This window comes from Bombina bombina, chromosome 2, assembly GCF_027579735.1.
Source record: "Bombina bombina isolate aBomBom1 chromosome 2, aBomBom1.pri, whole genome shotgun sequence".
NCBI lineage: Eukaryota > Metazoa > Chordata > Amphibia > Anura > Bombinatoridae > Bombina > Bombina bombina.
The window spans coordinates 225,353,442-225,377,953 of NC_069500.1; the positions used below are offsets into that span (position 1 = coordinate 225,353,442).

A 24,512-nucleotide genomic window follows, 5' to 3' on the forward strand; every position below is an offset into this window, starting at 1 on the left:
ATGGATGAAGTGTATATAATAGGGGCCGATTTGTAGGCAATTAGGATCATATGGGCGTGGCTTCCACATGGCAATAGGGATTGGCTAGAACAGTGATTATGGTAGCAGCCGGTGTATTTGCAAACCATGAAATTATATGAGAAGACAAGGGTTCAACTTATGCAAAGTTAAAGGGACATTATACACTCATTTTTTTTTCTTTGCATAAATGTTTTGCAGATGATCTATTTATATAGCCCATGAAGTTTTTTGTTTTGTTTTTTTAAACAAGTTTTTCTTATTTTCAGACTCCTAACTAATCCCCAAAGTTTTATTTGAATACCGTCAGCTACCTTCTCCAGCTTGCATCTGTTTGTGTAAAGAGTCTTTTCATATGCAAAAGAAGAGGGAGGGTCTTATTTCCCACTTGCAGTGGGCTTTCCTACTGCCTTTTCAACAGAGCTAACCAGAGAGCTTCCAAGTAAGTTTTTAAATGGTTTATACTGAATTTTTATATCAGTATTTGTGCATCTTATTCTTTATAGTAGTGTCTATTACATGCATTTATATGAACATTGGTGTATACTGTCCCTTTAAAGTGCGTACTGCAAATATTGCTTTTAGCAACATCTAAAGGAATATGAACCCCCCCCCCCCAAAAAAAAATTGTGATGACAATTATTATTTATAGTCTCAAACTTTCTTAGTCCACAAGGTATTCTTTGTTGAAGAAATACCTAGACAAATGTCTGGAGCACTATATGACAGGAAATAGTGCTGCCACCTAATGCTCTTGTAAATACTACTATATAGTGCTCCAGACACATGCACGCCCCTGAGATTATGCCCCTGTTTTTCAACAAATGATACCAAGAGAATGAAGAAAATGTGATAATAGAATTAAATTAGAAGGTTGTTCAAAATTGTATGCTCCATCTGAATAATGAAAGAAAAAAATATTGTTTCATGTCTTGTTAATTTTCATTGTATGTTTAGCGTGAAATACCAAACCGTAGGACCGCTGTGCACAATGTTCAATGGTACTGTTTCTAACAGAGTAATTATAAGTGTTACAGTCTCACCTTTAAAAAGAAATAAATAATTATTAACTTATAATATCATTGAAAATACTTTATATCTACAATATATTTTGGGTATAACAATAATTACTGTTAGGGGAACGGATAAAAACTGATTTTGCTTTTATAAAACGTGAGGAATATGCAGTCCCTATTTAAATGACTAAAACTGTTTCTGAGCCAGAAGGGTCGATATGTTCTTCTGGTACAAAACAGATAGCTCACTAAATAAAATATGTATATATTTATTGGAATCATTCCCAAACCTCAGATACTATGGTATTTTAATGTTATGTTTCAAACAAGAGAGCACGTTGTTATGGTGATCAGACAGCAACAAAGCTTTAAGGCAATCATTTTAGGTACTTGTTCCTTCTTATAAAAAAATAGGAGTACAGATGACTACTCCAACATACAAATCTGCAGCATTGTTACAGCTTGTGTTCTCTGTGATAATATGTATATTTGCATGTGTGTGTATACACATACACAATACCACACACCACATACACAATACCACACACATACACACACACATACAACACACCACATACACACACCACATACACACACAAACACATACGCACACACACACACATACACAATACCACACACACACATACACAATACCACACACACACATACATACACAATACCACACACACACATACCCAATAACACACACACATACACCACACCACAAACACACACACAAACACATACGCACACACACCACACACACACATACACATATCCCACACACCACAAAAACACGCACACACCACACACACACACCACATACACACACCACACACACACAAACACATACACACACCACACACCACACACACACACACACACACACACACATACACACAAACACATACACACACACACACACATACATATATCACACACACCACACAAACACACACCACACACACACACACACACACAACACACACATATACAATACCACACACACACACACACACTACACATACACACACCACACACACAAACCAAACACACACACACCACACACACACACATATTACACGCACCACACACACACACATACACACACAGATAAACCAAACACACACACACCACACACACACACACAAACCAAACTTACACACCACACACATACACCTATCACACACACCACACCACACACACATACACACACACACATACACACACCACACACACACACATGCACATACACACAAACATACAGACACACACACATGCACACACACGCCACATACATACACTACACACACACACACACACACACAAACCACACACACAGACACCACACACACTCACACACGCAAACACACACATACATACAGCACACACACACAGACACCACACACACTCACACACGCACACACACACATACATACAGCACACACACACACATACACACACCACACACCAAAGTGAATAGTACTGGGATAGATGATACAAAATGTAACAAATTTCTAAGTAAAATAATTTTTTTACAAACAAAATGTACAATATATTTATGCATTTTGCTTGCGGTTTCCTTTGTCAATATATTCTTTACAATGTAAGACAACTTGCCTTCCCCCAATTTTACAACTTCTCTTTAGCAAGTCTACACTGTTTGCACATGGCAGTGGCCTCAAGCTTTTTGTCTTGTGACACCCTGGCTGATTTTTCATACTGAAGTCACAACTTGGGGGTGTCACCTACTGTAAAAAATAAATAAATAACTATGTGAATCAAGATATTTATTTTAAGCTTAATGTTCGAATTAACTAACTTAAATGTGTTCTAATACATTGTGTTCAGCATATTGTATCTCATTTGTATAAACCATTTTAAATAGAATTCTAAGGCAAACTGTACATTGTTAGAGCACATCATTTTTGCATTACTGATACAAGCTTTATGGGTTTAAAGCCCCCCATAAGAGCTGCAAGCATTGTAGGTCAGTGAGCCAATCAGAAGCAGTGGTCGCACCGTGTCCTTTTAAAGGGACATTTCTTTAATGATTAAGATAGAGAATCCAATTTCAATCAACTTTTCATTTTACTTCTATTATCTAATGTGTTTTGTTTTCTTAATATACTTTGTTGAAGAAGCAGCAATGAAATACTGGGAGCTAGCTGAAAACATCAGGTGAGCCAATAACATGAGTCATATATGCACAGCCACCAATCAGCAGTCCCTAAGTCTACCTAGGTATACCTTTCAACACAGGAGATCAAAAGAACAAAATACTTTAGATACTAGAAGTGAATAGGAAAGTTGTTGGAAATCACATTCTCTACCCGAATCATGGAAGAAAAATAAGGGTTTTATGTCCCTGGAGCTGCAATGACCTATTTAAAATAAAGTGCATGCTTCAGTAATGCAAAAAAATGACTAATTAACTACTTAGAACATGTGATTTTTGCTTTAGAATATGTCACTTTTTGACATTTGATTGTAAACTGAAAAAGAGGAAAACACAGATCCTATTTATTGTTGGCAACATGGCGTGATCTAAAGCACATTATTACCCCTGATGTTGCTTTTCTGTGCATATGAACATTATTATTTATTATTTATCTATAAAGCACCGTCATATTCCCCTGCTCAGTGCATTTACCACACACACACTCCTTTTATTACACTGGAAACATAGTACTGTTAGAATAGAGGGGTATAGCAAATTCATGAGCAATGCAAAGCACTTTCTCAGTAGAAAAAGATGTCTGAGTGGTTAATAATGGCAACTTCTAAACCACCAACATTTTAACTGCATCACAGAAATCATACATTTATAAAAAAAATCTCAAATTAAAGGGACATAAACCCAACATTTTTCTTTAATGGTTCAGATAGAGGATACCATTTTTAAAAAAAAAAGTTTCCAATTTAATTCTATTATCAAATTTGCTTTGTTCTTTTAGTATTCTTTGTTGAAGAGATGACAGGAAATAGTGCTGCTGAAAATGTGATAATAGAGGTAAATTGGAAAGTTGTTTGACCCCTTTAATTTACAGTAATAAACCATAACAGGGCACTCACTTGCAAACAAACAGCTCAAAGTAATATTTTCTGTGCTGAACAATCAAAGATTATTTTGTGAAGCAATGCACTGAAACCAGAACAAGCAGGAAAGTATAAGGTGCTCAGCATATGCTGCAACACTGAAGAAAAGAGAGATTCCACTGTCTGTAGTTTAAAGGTTTGTTTAAAATGGTTACATTCCAACTGCAATCTAAAACCGACTGCCACCCCAGTAGAAGTTTGGATGCCAGCTGGTAATGCCATAGGATTATGTAAGCATTTTAAACCCAGTCAGCAGGTCTGTAACCACTCAAAAGAGCAGCTCCCACATGCCTACCGTCTGAGCGTTTATCCCTTCTAGCTTAAGGAGATTTCACCCTTATTACCAAAACTGTAAACTAAATGTTCCTCAAAACTGTATTGAACAGCTAACATAAGAGTAAAAAACATTACATTTAGTCCAAATTCTACAGGATTTAAAATGATTATTTATTTACATAAATACATTTAAATAAAATATTCTTATTTATAATCATGTTTGCTTCATATGTATTTGTTAAAAAGGCAGTAACTCTAAAAAATATGTATGTTTTAGAGCATTCTTAAAGAACTGTAGCTTGCATATAAATGTGTTTACACATTTGGCTACAAAGGGGGTAAACACATAGTATAAATCAGTTCCAGAGCAGCAATCCACTGCTGGGCCATAGCTGGACATGGTTGGTGATTGGTGACTACACACATATCTCCTGTCATTGTCTCACTTGCTGTGTTCAGCTATGGGCCAGTAGAGCATTGTTGCTCTGAAGTTTATTTTAACTGGTATTTAAGTTATAGTTGTATTTGAGCAACAGTACAATAAGAAAATGTTCTGCCAAATAAATAAAGATTAATAAGCAAATAATTTGAAGTGTAGAAAAAACATCTGAGAGTTGAAATGCTAATGAGCTGATAACTTGCCAAGAAAGACACGTTGAACGCCTTGGGAATGGAAGCATATTTTACAAATATAGGCAACACTGAGAATAAAGACCTATACCTAGATAACACAGCTTTCCTAGGCTACTTACTTTGCATAACTGTGTGCCTGTTAATATAGGTAACCCTAATCACATCCCTCATTTCGGGTGTTAGTGCGCATGAATGTGGGCACAAACACTTTTTCCACTGATGTGGTTTGAAAGAGGGAAAACAACAGTTTGTTTAATGGTAGCATAACAAATAATATTGTTAGCATTTGTGGTTGATTTATAGGGACATACACAATTTTAAAATGGAAGGTTCTGATCTAGTAAAACATTTTTAATAACATATACAGTTGCTTGGAATGTTCCACGGAAGATGCAATTTTTTAAAATAATTATTATTAGATAGTGTGATTATGAGTGTAATTATACTTTGTAATGGGGTTTTTTTATGTGTTTTTTAACACTTTTTTGTTTTGCAAAACAGTTAACCGGAGCTCTGAGGATGCCCTATCCCAAGGAGCGTTAACTTTAATTACGCTGAAGCGATCATGTTTACTTTTAACTTGTAATACGAGCGCTACACCTGATGCTCGCAAACAGATGCAATAAACCACCTTTTGCTTGCTCGTAAACTCATAATCTGGCCATAAGATTTAACATTTTATTTAAGATTTAACATTGATTACACAACAATGAAGTTTGCTTACCAAAATATTTTCAAGTCATTATATTTTATTTTAAAGGGACATGAAACCCCAAATTTTTCTTTCATGATTTAGGTAGAACATGCAATTTGAAATAACTTTCCAGTTTATTTCTATGATCTGATTTCCTTCATTCTCAATGTATCATTTGTTGAATGAGCAGCAATGCACTACTGGTTTCTAACTAAACGCATGGGTGAGCCAATGACAATCGGTATATATATGCAGCTACCAATCAGCAGCTAGAACCTAGGTTATTTACTGCTCCTGAGTTTAGCTAGATAAATCTTTCAGCAAAGGATAACAAGAGAAGGAAGCAAATTAAATAATAGAAGTAAATTGTAAAGTTTTTTTAAAATTGTATGCTTTGCCTAAATCATGAATGTCTAATCATGACTTTACTCTCCCTTTAATTTACTACTTGCTGTTTAGAACTCAAACAAAATATATTTAAACCAGAATTAGTTAAAGTTAATAAGACCAATTAATTAGTTGTTTTTGCAGTCCTGAGTTTTTCATATTAATCGAAAGAGTCTTCAATGCCCTCTTTCATTACCTTTTAGAACATGTCTATTCACAAAGTAACAAACAAAACTACTTTTTCTACAGTACATATAACAAACAACAATATCTAATATTCATTTCTCATAAGCTTTTAAAATAGCACTATCTTCTTAACTGTATAATATATTTTTAAATTTGAATCAATTTCTTAATGGTAACTTTTTCATATATATATATATATATATATATATATATATATATATATATATATATATATATATATATATATATATATATATATATATATAGTTTATGTAAACCAGTTAAAGGGACACTCAATCAAAATTAAACTTTCATTATTCAGATAGAGCATGCTATTTTAAACAACTTACCAATTTACTTCCATTAACTAAATGTGCACAGTCTTTTTATATTTAAACTTTTTGAGTCACCAGCTCCTACTGAGCATGTGCAAGAATAAGTGTGTATGCACTTGTGAATGGCTGATGGCTGTCACATGGTACGTGTATGCATTTGTGATTGGCTGATGGCTGTCACATGGTACAGGGGGAGTGGAAAAAGACATAACTTTTAAAATTGTCAGAAAAAAAATCTACTACTCATTTGAAGTTCAGACTAAGTGCTATTGCATTGTCTTGTTATCTTGCATTTGTTGATTATGCAAATCTATTGTGTTGACTGGTCCTTTAAGATGATTTCTTTACTAAAAAGTATTTTGATATCAATGGTCATTAAAAGTAAAACAAAAACGAGTTGACACTTAAACAAAAGTCATTATTTCCTTGTGCAAAAAACTGAAGTACATTTCAATTTCCGTCCTTTTTGCAGAAGTTTTTTGCAACAGAATGATGGAAATTTTCTTTGTGGGTGGAAAGAAATGGATCATGCCAGTATTTAGCCAAACTGCCCATATATGTAGTTTTAGCTGCAGCAAGTTGCAAGTAATAGACTCCCAAAGCCATCCATGGAAGTTTGAAGTATATCTATAATCTGAAATGATTATTCATAATGTTTATATGGTCCAGAACAGAAAATTAGATATATGAAAAATAACATTAAATTGCTAGGCTGAGCAATTTATGTATGATTTTGTTTTTTAAACCAGAAAATACAGATGTTGCAGTTCTGAATATTGCAGTATGCACTACAGCCTCTTTGGGGGAAGTATAACTATGCATAATTAAAGGGCATAAAACTCAATATTTCAATGTTGAATAAAAACATTTCTGTGATATATATGTAGTAGTAAAAATCAAGTTTTTCCAGTACAAGGAACATATGTACATGAGTCTTGTGCAACCTCATTCAAACAACGCGTCTGCTCTAATGCATAAATAGCGAAAATATCACCACAATCTCTCTCCACAGGTTTGGTGTTTGAATGAGGGTGCATGTGATGCTTATATACAAATATTCTGTATAGAGAAAGAGCTGTCAATGAAACAGAGTTTTACTAGAAGCATTTTTGCTAATAGATGTGCACTGGAAAAATGTTTCTTTTCAAAACTGAAATACACTTGTTCCATTTCAGTTTGAAGTTCTTTTAAACATTTATTGGAAATTACATTTTGAGATGTCACTTTAAATTAGATCAAAATGCAATGACTATAGACCCTAATAAACAATCAGATCCAACACCTCAATGTGCAAAAGAACAAAAAATGATCTTGCTAAATATCAGTTCTAGTTATCTTTTTTGTGTTAAAATTTTTAATATCTACAAATTAAAACATTAAGAGGACATGTTCAGTCCAATTTTAAGATACTTTATTTTACTTTTATCAAAATTACTTTGTTCTGTTGGTATCTTTTCTTGAAATTCAGATCTAGGTAGACTAAGGAACAGCACTGCACTGCCTACTAGGAGCTAGCTGGTTATTGCACACAAACGCCTTTTTTTCTTTGGCTCACCAGATGTGTTCAACTATATAACAGTAATGCATTGCTGCTGTGAAGCTGAATTTAACTATGTGTTTAACTTCTTTGATAAGGTTAGAAACACATAGTTTTATGCAAGCAATAGAGCCTTTTCTTCATATATGTTTATGTTCCTTTAATCAAGAATATTCTTGCACATAGATGCCTTTTTTTTAGTACTGCCAACATTTGTTAACATCCTTTGAGTACTCTCTGACAGCCAAATGGTTAAATATCCTAATATAAAAATATTTTGCTTGGTACCAAACTATTTCCAAATCAGACTTGTTGCTGCCCACAGTACTGTATGTAGCCTGTCTATATACAGTATGGTGTCTGTTGAAGTGAAACCTCAAATTTCACCATCTTAACTTCTCACCATGGAAGTCCTAAAGCCCACAGCACAAAAATATCAAGAAAACATTGGTTTGTTTAAAGCTGGAAGCTTCTGAAATTTAAAGGTGAGGCACACTTAAAGGGACAGTCTACACCAGAATTTTTATTGTTTTAAATGATAGATAATCCCTTTTTTAAACATTCCCTAGTTTTGCATAACCAACACAGTTATATTAATACACTTTTTACCTCTGTGATTATCTTGTATCTAAGCCTCTGAAAACTGCCCCCTTATTTCAGTTCTTTTGACAGACTTGCATTTTAGCCAATCAGTGCTGGCTCCTAGGTAACTCCACGTGCGTGAGCAAAGTGTTATCTTTATGACAAACATTAACTAACAAGCTATAGTGGTGAAAAACTGTCAAGATGCATTCAGAAAAGAGGCGGCCTTCAAGGACTAAGAAATTAGCATATGAACCTTCTAGGTTTAGCTTTCAACTGAGAATACCTGAGAACAATCTATGCGGTTTGAATAACTAGCATTTCTCAAAACTACCGGATCCATCCACATCAGCCAGCCGAGGAGAAGGAGACCTCTGCTCTGGTTCCTGATACGGGAGGCGAGTTAGCCAGACTACTCTTGAATATCTAGCCTGTGTTTATTGCACTTAAAAGTGCTTCGTCAAATGTGAGTGAAATTTATATACACTTTTTACTACATCCTGTTGTCCAAGAATATGCTACACTATGGGCGCCTTCTTTTGATTTGTTTTAATAGTCATAAAGTTAAACTAGGTTTCCATGATAAAGAAATGTAATATTTTCAAAACTTTACTACAGCAATAAAAATTTTAAGTATGTTTCTAGTTTATGCAAATTCTGTGGTTGCTATTACCATACATAAAAAGTATTATTAGATTTATTAGTAAAGTATCCATTATTTTTTTTTAAATTTGCACAATGTGAGTTTCATATAAAAAGTACAAAATTAAAGAATTACTCAGTTTATTTTAAATAAGATTACAACACAAAAAGGAGGAAGCAAGTTACCATATTTATATTGTGTGTATGCGTGCGTAAGTGTAAATTTCAGTGTGTGTGTGCATTTATGCATGTGTGTATGTGTGTGAATGTATGCATGTCTGTGTGTGTATATGTGTGTGTAAGTGATGTGTAAATTTGAGTGTGTGCATATTTGTGTGTACAAGTGTGCATGTGGGTGCTCCCATTTGAAGACGGCGCTTAAGTTCTAGATGCAAAACTACAAATTGGGTTACACAGAGAGAAAGAACCTATACTGCACAGTTAAAGGGATATTAAACCAAAATGTTTTCTTTCATGATTCAGATAGAGCATGCAATTTTAAGCAACTTTCTAATTTACTCCTACCATCAATTTTACTTCGTTCTCTTGCTATCTTTATTTAAAAAGCAGCAATTTAAAGCTTAGGAGCCAGCCCATTTTAGGTTCAGAACCCTGGATAACACTTGCTTATTGGTGGCTACATTTAGCAAACCAATAAGCAATAACCTAGGTTCTGAACAAAAAATGGGCCGGCTCTTAAGCTTTATATTCCTACTTTTTAAATAAAGATAGCAAGAGAAGGAAAATAAATTGATAATTGGAGTACATTAGAAAGTTGCTTTAAATTGCATGCTCTATCTGAATCATTAAAGAAAAAAAATGGGTTTAGTGTCCCTTTAAAGGACTACTAAACACAGGAGAATTGTATTATCAGTAAATGCATAATAAAAAGACAATACAAAAGCACTAAGTTTAAATTTCAAATGAGTAGTAGATTTCTTTCTGACACATTTTAAACTTAGTTCTATTTTTCCCTCTCATTTAATCATGTGACAACCATAGCCAATCACAAAATGCATAAACGGATATCCTGTGGATCTTGCACATGCTCAGTAGGAGCTGATGCCTCAGAAAGTGTGTATATAAAAAGATTGTGCACATTTAGATAATAGAAGTGAATTAAAAAGTGGTTTAAAATTGCATGCTCTATCTGAATAATAAAAGTTTAATTTTGACTTGAATGTCCCTTTAAAAAACTGGTCCCTGACCCTGAGAAAAACATATGGCAGACTTGAGGTCTGATTACAGAGAGAAATAATTGACCATAAGAGGATTCTTGACATTCATGTCACCTCCTCACCTAAAATTACTAAAGTCTTATACAACTGAATATATGACTAATCTTCTAATTCTTTGTTTACAGTTTGTAATAGTAAATCTGCTACTGTGATTTCTTGTTGTTGTTAGATCAAGTTTATAGTAGTTGTTAATATAATTTAGCATGTGACTAAATACTCTTAGAAATAATAACTGGGGTTAGAGAGCTTTCCAATGGCTAACTTAAAAAATTATAAAAAAACATCAACAATATTCATACATTTTAGGAGAGATTTTATTTGGTACCACCAACTGTTAAAGTGCATCTAAAGTAAAAATTAAAAAGAGAGTATACTATAAAATAGTTTTTCCCTTAATGTGGTGCCAATTACTTTTTTACCAGCTTCAGAGTATAATATGTATGAGATTTGCTTTTTTAAGGTTTATTTGTATATATGAAATAGCTGATTTTGTGTTTTGAAGCCACAACCTAATAAAATGGGTTGAGCTTGTAGGTATAATCAGATCTCATTACTTTATCACATTGGGTAAATATACCTGCTTCTTTATCTTATATCTGTCTATAAACCAAACACCAATACTTGGAGAGAACAATGGAAAATTAACATTTTATTACCTTATCTCTTCCATACCCCACTGGGAGTGTAATTTCTTCTACTGACTGTGTTTACACAGCTTGGCCTCAAGGCCAAAAACTTTCAGGATGGGTGGAGATACCAAAGGCTAAATAAACTATTTCAAATGTCAATATAAGGGTAATGGAAATACTTGTAAACCATTTAATACACACCAGCAGGTAAAGTGGATCATTAGGAACAAATTAAAGGGAAGACATTTTTTGAGTAAACTGTCCCTTTAAGTTTCATGATTCAGATAAAGAATCTCAATTTATTACAGAATATATAATAAAAGCACTGTGTAGCTAACAAACACTATTTTCAGATGTTAACTGGAGATCCAGTTTGACTATTAGGATCTATTTATATTGTTCACATGAAAAGTAAAAAAAAATGTATTCCATAGGTTGACTATAAGATAGATAAGAATAATTTATGAAAATTACCACATTATCAATAACAGGGCCGGATTTTTAGTTCTGTTATTAAAGTAGCGGTATACTTTTTCTTCTACATGAGCCAAAAAATGTTATGCCTGCTCCAACAAGCCAAAAAGTGTACCTTCGGATGAACTTACACAGACACTCAATCAAAAACCACTGTGAAACAAAATACTGTACCCCTGTTGGTCACCATTTCACCCAACCTGACCACTCCATCCAAAACCTCAAAATCAAGATTCTCAGAGGCAACTTCAAAAACGCCATGGAAAGAAAAACCTTTGAAATGAAAATGATAATGCACTTCAACTTGCTAAATTCTGGACTAAATGTGGACTCTGGTTTCTTAACCCATTATCAAAATATGTTGTAATGTACTTTTCATATACTGTAGTCAATTGCATTGTATATTCCACACTCTCTATGCATAGGTACGCAGGTAAGTCTATGTCCACACTTTATTCATTATTATTATTCCCCTTTGTTTCATTCTTTCCTTTCTCCTTTTTTGAGTATCTTATATTCCCCTGTATACCTAATTTACCATCTTTATTCATATTGATTCTATGTTGATATATAACTTTATGTCAGTATATGCTTTGTGTATATCCATATATTTCCCCTGCCTGTTATCTTTTACTGACACTATCTATCTAAATACCTGTTCTATGTTCTTTTTTTTTTTTCATATATTGTGTATTATTATTGTTTTTTGTATTTTATTGTACCCTATGTTATCAATGCAATGTCTTGTGGACCCAGGACATACTTGAAAACGAGAGAAATCTCAATGTATCCTTCCTGGTAAAATATTTTATAAATAAATAAATAAATAAATAACTATCTGCCTGTCTCCTAAACCCCCATATGATTTTTACGACACCCCCTCCTCCCCCTGCATTCAGACCTCTGTAACACTTTGTCTTTTTAGCCTGTGTTTTAAGATATAATCTGTAAATTCCATCAAATTGGTCAGTATTGCTTCAGACTTGAAAAAGGAAGATACTCTTCCGAAAGCTTATCTTATAAATGTATAGTAAGTCCAATAAAAAAAGTATCATTGCTCAATTCAATACTCTTGTTATTTTGATATATATATATATATATATATATATATATATATATATTTCCATAGGTAGCTGTCTATTTAGCTAATGACAAATATGACCATGTTTTATAATAAACAAAAATAAAAAATAAAATGTCTTAGCAGAAAAAAACTTTCATATTGTGTTACTATATATATAATTTAAAAAACACTTACAGAAAAAGAAAGGGGATTGGCCTTAAAGGGACAGTCAAGGCCAAAATTTTTTTTTATTTTTCAGGACATGTAATTTTAAACAACTTTCTAATTTACTTTTATCAAAAATTTTGCTTTGTTCTCTTGGTATTCTAGTTGAGAGCAAACCTAGGAAGGCTCATATGATAATTTCTAAGCCCTTGAAGGCCGCCTCTAATCACATGTTTTTGTATTTGCTTTTCACAACAGGGGAGAGTAGTTCAGGTAAACCATATAGATAACATTGTAATCATGCCCGTGGGTTGTGGCAGACACTGCACTAATTGGCTAAACTGCAAGTCAATAGATAATAACTAAAAGTCATGTGATTAGGGGAGGTCAGAAGATGCTTAGATACAAGATAGTCACAGCAGTTAAAAGTGTATTAATATAACAGTGTTGGTTATGCAAAACTGGGGAATGGGTAATAAAGGGATTATCTATCTTTTTAAACAACAAAAATTCTGGTGTTGACTGTCCCTTTAATATAATAAGAGAGACCAACTCAGTGAAATATGTTCTACTTACTGTTATGTAGTTTTGCACATATTTATATTATATTTTTATTTATATTTACTAAAACACAATTAGACTGGCAGATACCCATGATTGACAACACATAGGCACTTAATTTAAATCACTGGAAATAGTGTTAAATTTAAATGCCTTTATTTAACTTTTAAGGTAAAATATTTTAACATTTGTACTATAGTTCTATCATATGCCTGACAATGTACAATGTCCCTTTAAGGGATATCAAGCAGTTTTCTTCAGAGACAAGGTAAATATTTAGGCTGTCAAGTCTAACAGATTTGATTGCTCTGAAATGTGCATGACCTAAAGGTCAATAAAAACTTTATTCTTTAACAAGAGAATAGTCAGGAAGCACATTTGTCTCAATTTCCTGTCAAAACAGGAAAAGAGTAACTTCTTCCTCTTCACCATGACTTCAGTTCTGAAACACGCCTCCAACTTTTCTTTCCCTTAGGGCCACAATAATCATTTCTTGACTGAGGACAAAAAGGTAAAGGCTGGTTAATTTTCAACACATCCCAAAAATCAGATCGTTCTTGTGCTATTTTATATATGTAATGTTGCTATTTTTTCTCCTAATAAAATGAAGACATATATCCAAAAGGTTTCAGACTATAATATTTGATGTGCGTTTTATCTACATGATAGACACGTATCCATTAAACAAAGGATCAAGGGCGATGTTAGAGGCGTCTTATGTTACAGCGTATAAGACAAAACTTTGAGCAACAGCAAAAGTAATAGATGACACAAAAAAAAAATCTACCTCCCAATTACTGTATTTTATTCCGAATCCATAAGATAAAAAAAAAATACTTTGAAGGTAAAAAAAGGATATGAGGTCTTTTTATTTTTTGCACTACAGGCATTTGTCTTGGGATTTAAAACACTGAATTGAAGCTCTCATATCTCAGGTGTTAGAGAAATATAGAAAAATGCTAAATAAAGAACAAAACATAAAGAAAAGGTAGATATGTTCAGAAGAAATGAACGTTACAGAATTGTTCTTAGATGAGTTTCAGGTAGAAGAACATTTCCTTCTTTCAACTGTTCTCTTGAGCGTAATTAAGTGGAATTCAATGTACTAAATGTCTTATTGATATTCCCTGTTTATTTGATGGTCATGTTATCTTTTGCACTTTTCATATTACAGTGTGCACATACAAGCAAAAAAACAAACAAAACCATAGCTTCTATATTAGTCGACAACTAATGAAAATTGTGGCACTTTCCTGCTTCCAAACACTAAATTTACAAAGGACAAAGGGTCAACTGGCTGCAAAAACATTCAAACGGACATTACATGTCTGTAATCATATGAATAGTAAAAGGTTACTGTGGCTGACCCAGTAAACTTTTAATGGTTTAATTCATAGTAATTTATAACAAGCCCTGACTGCTATTACATATGTATGTTGCCTGTAATGATTTTTCATTAGCATTTGCCAATATGTCTGAAAATTGTGTAGCACTAATAAGTCACTCCAAAATATTAGTGTTTTGGCCATTGAAATCATAGAAACAGGTATATGTAAATCCCTCTAAATCATAGTTTCTCAACCTGGGTTACTTGTACCCTTACAAGGTACATGGGTTTAGTTAAAGGGACACTGAACCCATTATTTTATGATTCAGATAGAGCATGACATTTTAAGCAACTTTCTAATTTGCTCCTATTATCAAATGTCCTTCATTCTCTTGGTATCTTTATTTGAAATGCAAGAATGTAAGTTTAGATGCCGGCCCATTTTTTGTGAACAACCTGGGCTGTTCTTGCTGATTGGGGGATAAATTCATCCACCAATAAAAAAAAGTGATGTCCAGAGGTCTGAACCAAAAAAGCTTAGATGCCTTCTTTTTCAAATAAAGATAGCAAGAGTACGAAAAAAATTGATAATAGGAGTCAATTAGAAAGTTGCTTAAAATTGCATGCTCTATCTGAATCACAAAAGAAAAAAAATGGGTTCAGTGTCCCTTTAATAACAAGGAATGTGCCACGCAAGTAAAACTTACCAGTTTACATAATGTGAAAAAAATCTTGTTGTGAAAGCTGCCAAGTAATAAGTGCCATAGTGAAATATTACAGATAAATTTTTCCATGATTAAATGTGCCAGCTAAATAGCACAAGTACAGAAATGTTAAAGTTCCACAAAAAAATGACTTAATATAATTTGTACCAAGTGACATAGTGAAATAGGAGTAATGAACTGTGTGCAAAAATAACTCAAACTCAAGGGTTTGGTACTATGAATAAATAATATTTCCTTTAAACCATATTGAAATGTAAGATATTCCAGGTTTTTTTTTTCTTTTCTAAAAGACATATGATTGTCTTAAATTGCTTAAGTCATATGGCACAGTACACAGGCGTAATATGGAAAAGGTAGTGAAACACTGTTCTAAATATTCTTAGAATTTCTGAGCTGACACTTAAGACCTACAGACTAGACTGCTCATTAGTATCTGTTTTACACGTTTTGGATATCATTTGTGTCTAAAAGACATGTGTTAGTTTTTTTATTAAAACGGGACCACACAAAGAAATATGTCAACCAGGCTAATATTAAATTATAATACAGTCTTAAACTTGATCCATCTAAACTAGAAAATGAATTAAAGAACAAGACCTTAAACTATCGTGATTCTATTCTGATTGCTATGTTATTGTATGGAATCTTTTCTCTAAAGCAAAGTATTATGGGATAAAATGGAAATAGCTAGAGAAGGCTTAACAAATTATATATCTTGGGTATTAATGCAGATTAAAGGGACATGAAAACCCAAATAATTCCCTCATGCTTTAGATTGAGTATACAATTTTAAACAATTTACTTTTATTATCTAATTTGCTTGGTTCTCTTGTATACTTTGTTGAAAAGCATACACCTAGGTGTTCAGGAGCTGTGAGCTTGCTGATAATTGATGGCTGCATATATACGTTTCTGGTAATTGGCTTACCAATGTATTCAGCTAGCTCCCTGTAAAAAGAATTGCAAATGGGAGAACAAGTAGATCAGTAATGTTAAGGCAAGCTTGCAAGATTAAATTAAGTTACATAGAAACATAGAATTTGACGGTAGATAAGAACCAAAAAGGCCCATCAAGCACTTTTTTCTTAGGATAGCCTTATGCATGCCCCAGGCATTTTTTAATTCCTTTACCGTCTTTGTGTTTACCACCTCAAATGGAAGTTTATTTCATGAATCCCCCATCCTTTATGTAAAAAAATGCTTCCTCAAATTTCTCCTGAATCTGCTACCCTCTAACTTTAGATTGTGACCCCTTGCTTTGGCATTTATTTTTTTGTGGAAAATGCTTTCAGTTTCTACTTTATTAAAGAGACACTCAAGTCAAAATTAAACTTTAATGATTCAGATAGAGCACCCAATGTTAAACAACTTTCCAATGTACTTCCATTAACAAAATGTGCACAGTCTTTTTATATTTACACTTTTTGAGTCACCAGCTGAGCATGTGCAAGAACTCATAGAATATACGTATATGCATTTGTGATTGGCTGATGGCTGTCACATGATACATGGAGAGTGGAAATTGAAATTTGTCAGAAAAAAATGTACTACTCATTTGAAGTTCAGACTTAGGGGCATATTTATCCATAAGTAAGTATTGAGATGGAAGCCCCTTGTTTCCGGCGAGCCTTCAGGCTCGCCAGAAACAGAAGTTATCAAGAAGTTATCTAAAGACTGCTGCTCCATAACTTGTCCGCCTGGTCTAAGGCGGCGGACAGAAATCAACCCGATTGAATTTGATTTGGTTGATTGACACCCCCTGCTAGCAAGAACTGCTGGTGCAATGATAAATGCCGACAGCGTATGCTGTCCTCATTTATCGATGGGCAGCGATGGGCAGCGAACATAATGCGCTACTTCGTATCATGTCCGCTCGCACATTGTTAAATATCCTCCAAAGTGCTACTGCATTGTCTTTTTATCATGTATTTATTGATTATGCAAATCTATTTTATTAACTGATCCTTTAAGTTCATTCATATAGTTGAAGGTTTCTATCATATATGGAGGGACTTAATAAAGTAGAAGCTGAAAGCATTTTAAGTTAAGTGTTAAGTGAAGTTGGAGTCTAGGTCTTAGCTAGGGCTGATTTCAGTGAGCAGCTGGCTCAGATAGTGGGGTCAGGGCAAATTATTGGGAGCAGTTAAGGCTAATGGGAGAGGAGCAGGGCACATTTTAGGGATAACTTAGATGGAGATCCTAGCTGCACTTTAATTTAGGGGTCGATGTTGTACGTGGATGAGTTTTACCTGCCTCAATAAGAAAACAGACTGGTTTATAAAGGTATTTAATCAATTTGATATAAACAATAAAGAATAAACATGTATGTATTTCAATGAAAGAAAGATTATTAAACCAGTTTATGTGCTGCTACAAGCAAGGGCAACATAGTCTGCAAAACTGAGTAGAAATCTGTAATTTTTGCTTCTGAAGCAGATTTTACTGTCTATATGAGCATTCAGAAGCTCTTGCTAGAGTTAACCCATTAAAGAAGTGTCTGTCCAATTAAAAGAATGGTAAAGAATCACTAAGATCCTTTTTAATTGTAAATGAATGTGATATAAAATAATAAAACACAATACACTCAGCATTCAGCTGTTTATTGCTCAGATGTATATCCTCATGAACCATAAAGAATTGGATGTTGCATGCTGAGCCTGGATTCTCTGATGTGTTATTTACAACTGCACCACCTGCTTTAGTGGTGACAAGAATGAAGTGACATAATACACATGTATATATACATTTATGCTATAGGGGGGAAAAAAAAAAAAAGGTCAGTCATGCAAAAAGTGTGCTTTCACCTCATAGAGAATACAATCTGAAGGAAGCAGAAGCTGCAGATTCAGCAAGGACATTTAAGATGTATCTGGATAAGTCAATTGGGGGAAGGTATAGCTGGTGCTCAGAGACCTAAGTGGTATGGCATAGACTGACTGCAGCAGCTGGCAGGATGTCACGTTATTCTAGCAGGGTTAATGCCTGGAAACTAGTGCTTCCTATTCAAAGTGTTTAAAGTACACTCTATCATTGTTCATAAGGATAGTGGTGCATTAATCCCTTACTTAGCAGTAAGGGCATACATATTACATAGCAATGCAAGGGTTAAAACATGAACACCACTATCATTAATACATTTAAATATATCAATCATTTTAAATATTAAAGTGCTTCATAATTTTGTTTAGTAAAAAAGGGAAATATCATTTATACGTACACAGCTATCGTGTAGTGAACAGCAGAGCCTCAGCAAAGGTCACATTAACCTTACAGCTTCTAGAATTTCTGCAACTGGAAGCTCTGTGAAGCTAGACAAAGCCCTGTGACAGTGCACTGAGAACAACAATATGCCTTATTTCTTTGTGGCTTTATTTCAGGTTCCAAATAAGACACATTTTGTAGCTTTTCTTTATCCTTTCATGTTGGCTGCATAATTCCATTTCAAAAATTGTTCATGTAAATTTAACAATCTGCTTTTACAAAATGATCTCCATGCCTGAAAAGCTGAAAAGCCTTGCTATGCAATGTGTTGTAGTCTTTTGTTAAGGGGTTAAAAGGAGCAAACCAATTGCTATGGGAAGATGCATATATCACTGCATGATGATTTGAGGGTGTGGTGGGTCTATAACCAATTGTAGGGGGTTTCTGTAACTTAAGGTTGGCTAAAGGGTTCAGTAGGTGTGAGATGGAAATAAACTCCTTGTGGTTAGCTCTTACCTTTTTAGTCCTGGTGCCAAGGTGGTGCAAGCATGGCATCCACTGACAGCTAGATTCATAGGGGCCTATTTAACAAAGGTTTGTCGGGCCGCCAGCAGGGGGGTGTCAATCAACCTGATCGTACTCGATCGGGTTGAATTGCGGCGATGTCTGTTTGCCTGCTCAGAGCAGGCGGACAGGTTATGGAGCAGCGGCTTCATAACTGGTGTTTCTGGCGAACCTGTAGGCTTGCCAGAAACACGGGCCCTCAAGCTCCATCCGGAGCTTGATAAATGGGCCTCATAGGATGTTTGGGGCTAAATTACAAGTGGAGCTCTAAATTATCACGCACCCGCAAATGGGCAAATTTGCCCGTTTGCCGGCGCGTGATAATTAACCAGTCATTACAAGTTATTGCTACCGTGAGCTCTGGTTAACTGAAATGTGCCTTTACATTGCGGTCTATGGGAACTGTGTGTTCCCAGTAAATATATATGTCTATGACTATATTCATATATATTTATGTGTTAATATGTGTACATACACATTTTAATACGTAAATATATATGTATATCAGCATATACATATATATTTACAAATGCTGCATTTGCTGCTCTACTTACCCCCTATGCAGCGCTTCGGTCCTGATGCCCTCCCATTGGAGCCTATGAAAGCGTGCTCTTGTGAGTGCAATGCTTTCCAGCAATGCTAACGCAAGCTTGTGTTCGCATTGCTGTTAACTTGTAATACCAGTGCACATTAGCATGGAGTGGAGCACAAATATCGCTTTCTTGAATTTATGATTGGCTAAAATGCAAGTCTGCAGAGGCTTAGATACAAGGTAATCACAGAGGTTAAAACTTTGTTATGAAAAACTATGGGAATGGGTAATAAATTACTTATCTTTTTAAATAGACTGTTCCTTTAAGCAATAACGTGAATGGGATTTGATACACCAAGAATGGCAATCACTGATACAAAAGTTAGTGTGTGTGTGTGTATATATATATATATATTTATATATATATTTATATATCAAGCTTTCCTCATACTGAGGCAGTAAAATAGGGACACAAAGTAATTGCTCAGTTGCTGGATTTTTAGCTACATCAAAACTGAATGTAATGTTCATTTATAAACTTGGTCTCTAAACCAATTAAAACAAATATGGGTTTATATTGACAGAATTATTGCTTTTTGGTTTGGCCCACTGCTAGAATTAATCTTTAGGGACAACCCAGAATGTAGCCGTAGTAAATTATGGTTTTTGTTTGTTTTTTAAACTCAACATTCCACTACAAATAGCTTATGTCACTTCAATAACACAATGAAAGGCACACACTAATATGGCAATGATCAACATTATCTATCATTGATTGCTTTCAATAAACGTTAGTCTATATGCCTTCCCTTTCAGCTTTTCATTCCATTACTGGATTATAACCTAATGTGGATATTGCAGAGTTTATTTAGATTCTGATTGAATGCTTCTTTATTATCACCATAAAGTGCTGTGCCCACCACCTCATCTCCTTCAAACCCCTAATCCAGCAATCACACGGAAAGAACCAATCAAAGCCTGGAGTGATATTTTAAGGGACACTGTGTGTGGGGGGGGTGGGGTGGGGGGGTGTTATTGTTTGTCATCTAAAATAAGACATTTCAAAATATATTTACATTTTTGGGGGGGCTTTTTTGTTGTTGTTTTCTTTACGTATGTTTCTCTCCCAAATTATTCAGGGTTTTTTTTTGTCATTAAAACATGATAAAAAAAAAAAAAAAAAAATTTATTCTATTTTTATTTTTTAACATGTTTTAATGTTTTGTACTAATTTTTGATTTATCATTATTTTATTTATTACACTGATATTTTTTAACATGCTTGCAGTGGTGTATAACTGTATGGAAATTCAGTAATGCCGAATACAATTATTGTTGTTAGTTATAAGGGTTAAAACATTAGCGTTCAGCTAGTCGCAGCTTTGTGGAGTACAGAGCCGCTTGCCTGAGACCTACCAAAGCTTATTTCCAGTAAACCAAACTAAAGAAGTATCCAATTGCTAGCTAATGAAGGGAGGTGTGAATACAGCTTGCTTCTCTTACTGCAGACAGTGGATAACCACAGTCTTTGTACAAACAATGCGAATGATATATTACTACTGAAACACAAATTTAATACAAGTAAATTCACATTTAAGATGTTGAAGTTTAAATAGCTATGGCATAATTTATGTTTTAAATGTAATATAGACAATCTATCTACTGTTCTTAAAAAACAAACAAATGTTCTTTAAATAGAGAAGTTCCGTCAAAAGCAAGATAAGTTTAAATGATAATGGAACACAGAAAGAATTGAATCTCCTGCTAAAGATTACAAATGGCCAAATTATATCTGATTGGTCTTTGATCCTTAAAGCCAATCAGATTAAAGCTGAGAGTCTTAAGTATCAGAAACAGACCAGTGAATAACAAAACATAAACTCCAGCTTCATAATTTCATTCTGTCCTTTGTACAATTTAATTAAACCTCAAGTTTTTTAAAAAACACATATTTCTGAAATTCGCTGAGGGTTGCTACTTATATTACAAATAGACATTTTACATTAGCTGAAGTTTATAATGTATTACCTTTCACCAAATTGTTACATTGTTTTGTTTGTATGTATGAAATATAAAAGGTTAGAGCAACAACATTAAGGGCTAGGTTACAAGTGGCGCGAAATATTGCACCTGCATTAACTTGCACACATATTACAAGTTGAAAGTAAACGCAACCGCAAGAGTGTAAAGGGTTAGGGCTAAAAGAAAGTTGCATTAAAAACAACATAACTACATTAAAATAAAGTGTTACACTCATATATACAATATCTAATGCAATTATTAATATAATATATTTTTTAAAAAGTTATAAGGGTTCAAAAGTATATGGTGTATGACAAGGTATTTAAATGAAAAAGGCTAGGACAGAGACAATTTCACTATCGGAGCAGAAAGATGAAATGTGATTTTCCCAGACAGAACACATTTCATCTTTCTTGGTCTCTCCTTCTAAGGTTGATCCTCTAGCCTGAAACTTGCTCCGGTACTCAGGTATTCTCCTAAGTCAATCTTCAACTCATACCGTGTTGATTCAAGCTGAGATCATCTGTCTACCTCCGGTCACCTGACTCAAACCGCCCTGCAGGCAAACAGCTGAGTTCAGCGTCTGCTCCGATAGTGAAATTGTCTCCGTCCTGGCAGCAACTTATTCTACTGATCACACTACAGGAGGTGCACCTCATCCATATCAAAGATATCATGGGAACACAAGAACAAATGTTTTAAAAGATTCTCATCAATATGGGTGCACACTCTCAAAAAAGGTGATCTGTGACTGCATGTTTGGACAACGTTGGATATTACTACTATACAACATGGAGACAAGCTATCCCTGGTGTCTATGACAAGACCCTCTCTACACTGTGCGGCCCTTACCTCATACTGATTGAGGTAAAAAAGTGTAAGTAGATGCCCAAAAGGGACCAGGATTTCGTTCTCCTAATTTTGACTTGATGAACTTTTGACAACCTCTTTATTACTGTATTCATTACCAGGAGTCATTGATGTTTTTTCCTCCATTGGGACTTTTTTTCTTTTAATATATTTTAGATATTTTAAATCTTTTATTTATATATTATCTTTTTATCAGGCTTCTTATGTCTATTAGATCTCAATTGAATTTTTATAAGTTATTGATTCATAATTTTATTTGTTATCACTGTGCTTGTGAATATTAATTTATTGTACTTATTTTATTTTGATATCATTGAATTTATATATTTTTTTTAATTTTCCTTTGCGCCAATTCACAAACCCCCTTCTTTCTTTTTATAATCTTTTATATTGTGCATCTGGATTTGAGGGAATCCGGAAACACAATAGGTGAATTTTTGGCAGCATATAGATTTCTTATATCTTTTTCACAGCGCCCAGGTCACATCTCCTTTTTACAACCATATATAATATATATATGTATATATCTAGATTTATTTATTAAAAAAAAAAAAAAATATATATATATATATATATATATATATAAATATTTAAAATAAAAAGACTATCTTCAAGTTAGTGCTGTAGGTTTAACTGCTGTCGGGGTTAGCGCACAATCGATAAGTGTTAGTTTTTTTTACAGTTTGCGGACTCCATTAAAGTCTAGGAGGAAAATAAGTTAGCTTAGTCGCAATATCCGAAGTCCTGAAGTTAGCATACATCGGCTTTTGCTTTCACAAACATTTTACTTTAAACTTGCAATACGCGTGCTAACCGCAAATTAAAAGTTTACTTCTGGGTATGTTTGCGTGCGAGAGCGAAAGCACTAACTAGTGGACCACTTGTAATCTGGCCCTGTTGAGACAATATTGCAATATATGTTCATTATTTATTTTCCTTGCTTTGAACCAAACAAAATGAGAGGCTAATAGTCAAGTTTTGTAGGCTAGGTATCCTAAAAAAATTCCCGAACCATTTATATATCTTATTAACTTTTTTTACTGTGGCCAGTGAGGACAAGACGTAAATACGTTTGAGCAATGCTTTGTGCAATCCCTCTGAAGTATGTAGCTTGTGTATGCAATTCTGCAGCTTACTAAGGTTACAGATATTGACATTAAATTCATACAGTGCATATAACGTAAAACATATGGGAAAAATTAAAACAGAAAGGGGAAATAATATTAGTCAACTATGGTGTATTAAAGGGGAAAAAGAGGAATTCACTATGACCTGTCTGTCAGTTGGATCCTCTGGATTTTAAAGGGATATGAAACCCAAAAAATTATTTTGTGATTCAGACAGGGCATACATTTTAAAACAAGTTTCTAATTTACTTCTATTAGCAAATTAGCTTTGTTTCCATTATATTCTGAGTTGAAGAGATACCTAGGTAGACATCTGGAACACTACATGGCAGGAAATAGTTCTGCCATCTAGTGCTCTTGCAAATGGATAAAATTCTTGCAAAACTTCTGCCATAAAGTGCTACAGAAATGGGCCGGCTCCTAAGAATACATCCCTGAATTCAAACAAAAGATGCCAAAAGAACAAAGAAAAATTGAATAAATTAGAAAATTATTTAAAATTGCATGCTCTATTGGAATCATAAAGGAAGAATTTTGGGTTTCATATCCCTTTAAGGGGCAGGCACTTAAAGCACGCAACCCGATTTCCTACATCCCTACACATTTCAGA

General features: G+C 34.0%; 1 protein-coding gene across 7 annotated transcripts in view; it reads right to left on the reverse strand.

The window, feature by feature from the left end:
• Positions 1-24,512, reverse strand: part of MEF2C (myocyte enhancer factor 2C) — a 391,548-nt gene that overhangs the window by 128,130 nt on the left and 238,906 nt on the right. The window lies entirely within an intron of this gene.